The sequence below is a fragment of the Macadamia integrifolia genome, chromosome 10 (assembly GCF_013358625.1).
Source record: "Macadamia integrifolia cultivar HAES 741 chromosome 10, SCU_Mint_v3, whole genome shotgun sequence".
NCBI lineage: Eukaryota > Viridiplantae > Streptophyta > Magnoliopsida > Proteales > Proteaceae > Macadamia > Macadamia integrifolia.
Window position 1 is genome coordinate 31,371,809 of NC_056566.1, and position 7,739 is coordinate 31,379,547.

The following is a 7,739-nucleotide window of genomic DNA, read 5'->3' on the forward strand; positions in this document are numbered from 1 at the left end:
AACAAAAAAACAAAAAAAAAAAAACCTATTAGTTCTTATAGCCCAATGAGTAAAGAGAAGCTAAAGTTAACAATATCTCATTTTCTTGTAGCCCATTGGGCTATTTTATCTTGGGATTTCTAGAGCTTTTGGAATATTAGATGCATGTATACAGCTAATAATCTCTCAAATTGCATGAGTATACTACTGTTTTTTTGGTTTCGTTTTTTTGAAAACTACACGTTTAATACTCGTACCGTTCGTTTTCGTCCGTTTGCCATTCCCTGTTTTTTTGACCGTACCGTTCATCGTTTTTATTTGTTTAAAACCCGTACCGTACGTTTCTGTTTTTTTGCCGTTCCCGTTTTAACTAACAATGGTCACGACAAGGGGCCAAAATGACAGTCTCGTATTTTGGGACATCGTAACCCACCCTCCTCATACGGCAATGCTTGAAATCCTTCTCCATTACAGGGTGGGGCCTGCGGGTTTATCAGATGGTTCTAGACAACGGAATGGAAACGATGAATATCAATTGGATTAGAATGATATCAATCATATATCATGATCGATTTTAGATCTTGATCTTTTTGATCCATTTCATTTGTATTGTCCAAGTGTAAAATAATATAAAAAATAAGAGTAGAATCAGAATGGTTTTGGCTTTGAATAATCCGGGGACCATTCCCGTGTTTTAGAACCTTGGATAGGACCTTGGAGGGAAGATGAGACATTGCACAGAATCTTTTGCCATCTGTAATCATAGAAAACTTAATAGTAGAGCTTTGTCGAAAGCATGGTTTTAGAAATTCGATTGGAACTGATGAAATCAACCGAATAAAACGATAATAAAAACTTTTTTTAAGAAAAATAATGGTTTGTCTAAGAATTCAGATTACGAACATGGTCTTAGAGCATGGTATATTAGATTGGATATCTATCGTTTCCAAAATTGTTATGGTATCGAAAGGGATTGGTATCAGATCGTCATTGCTTTTCTTTAAAAAATGAATCCTTGATCCATACCTTTCAATTCATACGATATTGAATCATTGATCAGGTATTAAGATTGAAGAGTTGCCAAATCGATACCAATACTTAGAACCATGATTACGAACCTTGACCGGAAGGGATTAGGTTTCAACAATACCGAGTCGGATCACATTTGGTAATAGTGAAACGCACCTCAAATGCTAAACCTGCCCAATTGCTTTAAAGAAAATAATGCATCCATTCACTGTTGACTTTGTTGACTTCTTTAAACTATCAATTTCATTTTCATTTTCTTGTCGCAGCAGGAGACTTCAATAATTGTGGGGTAGAGGAAGAATGAGGCAACAAGAGTGATTGTGGACCTTGTGGTCCAATTCATGAATATAAGGTGGCAATTGCGTCATTGGAAGTTAATATGGTAGGAAATTCCTACCACCTTGTGTAACTCTTCTGACTGGGCTCTTTGATTACTCTATTTTCTCCTCCCCCAACCAGCTCCTACTACCATTTTCCTACCCCGCCCAATCCTGTAGTGCGGAAAATCATCTCACACCCTCCATTTCTACCGTGGCCTAACAACTCCACCATTAACTCATCTTCAAAAGCACGTTAACCTTCGGAAATTTCCTACTCCTCCACTCAGTACTAGCGGGGAAATTTTTTTGACTATTACCTGGTTTGCAGCCACTCTGTGGGCAGCCAAAGAAAAGGAAAAATTCACATTTCTCTTAGGTTTACAAATACCGATTTTAGTATTTTCTAAAATACTTTTAAGATTTCATCTCTTCGACTGCCATAGAGATTAGCTGTAACAAATTTCATCCTACTAACCTAGTCAAGTCTACTCAGCCTTGTGAGGTAATTCCTACTACCCCAAACCCACCCCCCCCGCTCCCTAACCCCATCCTTAGTGCCCCTTCATTTCACTCTAGTGGGCCTCCAAAACATCCCCATTAGCACGGTTTGCATTCAAAATCATTAAAGACTTCCGATGTACTTGAACACCTTCCCAAGGAGATGGATTCCCTAAAGGTCTCCCATGCATGGAAGGCCCCAAAACAACAACAACAACAACAACAACAACAAACTCAGTATTATCCCAACTCAAAGGGTTGGACTACATGGATCCAAATCAAACAAAGTATTACCTAAAGTAGCCAAGGTGGACACACAGGAGAAAAATAAAGGACAACCTCATGAATTTGGATCCGAATACTCTCCACACGAAAGTGTGACATCAATGGGAATGAAAGAATTATAATGTGCTGGACCGACTCAAAAGTAAGGTTGTAAAACTTGGTAACGGTCTTAACCGATATCGATACAGATGGGATTGGTGTGGGTTGGGATTGAACTGTATAGGATCAATTTATCTTTTTTGTAAAGTATTTTAGACCATTTTACCCTTATACCTTCCTTGTGGATCGGTGTTGGTTGAGATTGAACTGGATTAGATGGATCTATCTTTTTTTTTTCTTAAGAAAAAAATAGATTTCTTGAACTGTTTTACCTCTATACTACCTGTGGATTGATACCAAGAATTGATCTCGACAGATACTGATTCGATCTAATTTTTAAAACCTTTCCCTATGAGCACCTTATTAAATCAAAACATCCGTTGCCATGGGATGCTTATGCTTGTCTCTTTGATTTACGATCTACAATCATGCATAAGAAAATGCATCCACTCTCTGTGACTTAGACTTCCAATTTTTATTTTCATTTTGATATAACAAGTCAGAGACTTGGGGTTCTGAGGGGAAGAGAAAGATAAGGAACGAATGGGTGTGGTTACACTCAAGAATACAGGTGGCAATTGCGTGAATTAGAAGGAAAACAAATGGGTCCATCAAGCTTGAGATTTCCACACAAAATTTCAAATTTTCAAGCTTGAGTTTTCCACACAAAATTTCAAAATTTCATGGGTCCGTCAAGTGCAAAATTTCAAGCATGATGATTCTTTGCTTTGTGAAATTTACGTGATCACCCAATATCAACTACCATCAAATCAGGCGACTAGGGAAGAACTTTTTAATTGGCTAGTTAGCATCTTTAGCATATTTCTGTGTTCTTCGATTGCAAGGCGTTAGTGATTTTTTTTAATGCTTCTCTCACATCAAGAAAAGTGGGAATAGGAGGATCGAACCTTAAACCTTTAACCTTCCTTGAACTTACACTAGAGTTCAATTGTCTGCCACTGAACTAGAGGCTTATCCCCAAGACTGGATGTGGTTAAACTCAAGTTAAAATGGCAATTGCATGATAAGGATTTAAATTTATCTAGTTAGGTGTAAGGGTGAATGCTCCCCCTTCCCCTTCCTTTCATTTTCTGATTCATCAATAAAATTTTCTAGGGCTATTTAGTGTTTAAAAAAAAAAAAAAAATTAAAACTTTAGAAACAGAATTTATGCATTAGGTATGGTAAAGGTTTTTCTTTTCTTTTTTGATAAAAAATGGTAAAAATTAGATTAAGGGAAGAAAATATATAAAAAAAAAATGTGAGAATTAGATAGAGTATCAAAGTTGGGAAGGGGGAAGCAAGCCAAGGAAAATATCAAGCTCATTTCTTGAGTTTTCCACCTAAATTCATTGATTCATCATGTGTAAATTTTCAAGCATGCATCCCGGGTGAAAGGGCATTTCTCGCTATAATAGTTTTATTATGTTATGACAAAATTACATGGTATCAAAAGTTTTCACCATGGATGCAAAGAAGTATGACAACCAAAGATAGAGATGTCATATCACCTATTTAGGAATGGTAGATAATATATCTCAGTTGTTTAGGGCATAGACATCATATGTGTTAGGACTCTTATGTGGGCTTAACTGATACTGATTGATCTATTGGGTCCAAGAGAATAAAGACCACTATAATTAGGAAACTTCTAACCCTATTCTATTGTGGGAATGTAACTATTCTATTGTGGGAATGGAATAGGGTTTAGGGATTCTATTATATATAGAATACTGATGGTCCCTACAGCCGTTACTTTTCATAATAATATTTTGGGAGTATTGCTTTCTCAGAGAGCTAGTGTAGAGACAGAGAGAAGATCTCACAGTAAGAGGTTGCAGAAGATCTCAGTAGAATGACCCATATTGTGTGGTTCTTCATCATAGTTCATGGTGCAAGCGTCAACCTTGATTTAGGGACTTCATTCACGCTCAACAGGTATGTGATCGATTTCTTTCCATTATTCATTCTTGTATTCTATACACTGTTAGTCATTCAAATGATTATAGGATTTAGAATCACTAATAATTAGTATCAGAGCCTACACTATGGTGCTAGAATTAAGAAATTATTTAAAAAAAAAAGGGTTTGGGTTCTAATTTATGAAAATCATTATCTTACTCTCGCTTAAAGGTCCTGTATGACAAAACTTTTTCATGAAAGTTGTAGAGCACGAGAAGACGATCCCAAAGGTATGTCACAAGTTATAGAAAACCTCCAGACACGTCGGCACGTGCCACCAGAAATCGGCTACTAGAGGAGAGAGAAAAAAAATTATTTAAATAAAAAACGACGATAGCCATCGCAGGTCAACTCGGAAACTCTACCGAGTTGACCAAGAGGTGTAGTGGGTCAACTCATGACCAACCTTGTTAGACTCGATCAAGGTTGATCAGGTCGTTGACCATTTGACCCAGATTTTGACCCGGAACTAATATGCCCAAACTGGATTAGATTGCTTGGCCGAACCGGTTGGTTTGGATTGATTTTGATTTATTTTTATTTTACAATTTCAAATGGCTTGTTGAAAAATCTGTGAATAATTTTTCACCCTAGTTTTTTGCGTTGAGTCCAGTTTTTTGTGCTCTTCATTTTGATATATTATGAGCCTAGTTTTGGTCAATTTTTATGATTTGTTTTGTATAAGTTACAAGGATGGGTGTTTAATGATTCTTTATAATTTTTCTATTAATTGGAAGAAATAAAAGAAAATCAACTCATACATTACTTGCATATCAAAATATGAACTTGTTTATTCTTGGTAATGATAGTTCATGCTTTTGTTTATGAATATTTTTTTATTTATGCTTAAACAATCCCACTTTTAGCTGCCGAAATGAATTTGTAAACTATTACAGTAAGACTGGATGGAATCTACCAAAGTAGTAAAGTTCAACCTTATTGTAATAGAATACAAATCAAATGTCTTTTTTGTTTGAAAAGACAGAGAATAATGGTTGGTAGCAAGATTGTTAATGTTCACCCAAAGGTGACATTATCAAAAAAAAGTTAAAGTTAAAGCAAGTGAAAAACAGAATAGGGATTTCTCAATCTAAAAGATGTTGTCCATCCAAAGATGGTGGTACTTTTCGAAAGTTAAAAGAAGTCTCACAGTAATAACAGAAACTTGAGTGGACCAGCATGTTTCAGACCCAAATGTCAGAAATGTAGTTCCGGTTGACACTCTTAAAGTAATTGATAATTGAACATTGTAATGTTTAATTTCGCTAATTGTTACATGCTTATTCTTTTACATATGTCTGTATGTTGAATAGAATATTCTTTATTGAAATATTCAACAGGATGTCTTCTAGTTTTGGTGTACTTGATATTCCTAAGTTTATTGGGGATAATTTCAATAAATTGATGGAAGCCTTAGAGGTCTACATGATTGTCAATGACTTAGACCTGTGTACTAGGACCACCAAACCAGCTGAACCTACTGCAACCAGTACCCAAACTGAGAAAGGGAATTATGACAAGTGGGTCACTGCAAATAGGAAGGCCTTGGATGTTATTAAAAGTGCTTTGCCTGAGTCTAGCAAGGATAGTGTTGTTAAAAAGGACACTGCTTCTGTGTATTTGACTGCTATAAAAACTAAGTTTGATAACTCTAAGAAATCACAGGCTCACGATCTCATGAGGAGTCCGCTTATATAGGATTTGTATTTTTTATTTATTTATTTATATAAAAAAATATATTAGACAAGTTAAGTAACCATGTCTGTCATCTCTCCACCCTAAAAACTAGGAATCAGTTACAATATAAAAAAATAATTAGATTAATCTAATATTAAATGGACTATTAATATTAAAAGAAAGTGAAAATAAAATTACAATATGTACGTCGTACTACCACTCGCCCTTTAAATATATATATAAAACAAAAAAAAACAAGACTCGGCCTGACTTGGTTTAACCAGGTCGACTCGCTAGGTTTTTGACTGGACGAGTCAGGTCAAAAAACCCGATTTTCCAACAATGATAAGGATAATAGCCAAATTTCATTCGATTGTGGGAGTTGGGGTGGAGATGTGAATTGGGAATTTAGGGATTATAATGGGACGATGAGAAGTATAAAATTTTGAGTAAATATAGGTAAGTGATAGTAATTGTGTCAAAAAGATTTTAACAAAGTGAGACAAAAACCGAAAAAATTCAAAAGGTTAACCGTCTTTCCTAAAAGAAGACTAAACCACTGTACTCTCTTTCCATTGTTATATGAATAAATTTTAAAATATTTCTTTATTCTATAAAAGATAAAAATATATTATTTTTAAGACTTTCCTTTTTCAAAAGGTATGTAATTTGTCATGGGATAGAGTTTCCCAAAGGCCAACATGAATGGGGATCCATTCACCCATGCAGGCCTTAGATGTGCACAAGATATGGTTACGTTTTAGGCTTTAATTGGGTTTTTCTTAATTAGAATATAATCGAGCTTTAAATTAGATAATGTACCAATTAAGCTTTAAACATGCATTAAATCATCTTAATTGTCTTAAATTTAAGAAATTTTAATAAATTTTATTAAATGATCAACAATTTAAAAAAGAAATTACATTTAATAATTGATAAAAATATCAATATATACCCTATTATATAAAAAAAAAAAATCAAAATATACATATAAATAGTTGCGGTATACATGTCGGGCCAAGTCGAGCTTGTAAACAAGCCGACCGGTTGGGCATTCATCGAGCTTACCCCATTGTGTACTATCTGTGAATCCAGCATGTTTAATAATCGATGCAGGATGAACCGATCTTTAAATGGTCAGATTCGATCAGTCCTGTTTTATTGGGCTAGGGATTGACACCCTTAACATAGAAAATAACACAAAAATCCTTTGCGGTGAGGTAATAAGTGGTATGGAGTGTTGGATAGTTGGAATGTATGCCAAGACACCCTCCCATTCGTTGAATCCTCACTCCGAGCGATAGATGATTTGAGTCCCAAAACATATAGATAAACTGGCAAGAGGAAAACCTCTTGCCAGAACATGGGATTATTATTATTATTATTATTGGGTGGTACTCGGGCCGGGCATCCTAAAGCCTTAATATATAGGGACGAAAAAAATGACTCAACAAAGTCATGGACAAGCTTTAAGGCTAGCCTTTTTTTGGTAATATGATGTAAGGCTAGCCAACTCCAACACCATGACGTAGGAGTGGATAACAACCAAATTCAAGAGCAACATGACTATTTGTAGTGATTGTAATTCATTGACGCAGAGTCAATTATTTTCTTTTTACTAGCTACTGTGACTGATTTGCAAATATACCAAGTCATCTCTCTCTCTTCACCCCGACCAGATTTTTGTTCACTCGTGGGTTAACTTTGTATGCACAATTTATGGGCTCTTTAACATCTTAAAAAGAGTATCTTAAATGATTTCACCCTTCTGTACCTACATATAGAATTTTTTATTGCTTCAACTTTTGTACCTGATATAAAGAATACGTCTCAAGGTTAGTGCATCATTTTTTTTTTTTTTGTGTGTGTGTGTTCATTACAGATAAGTCT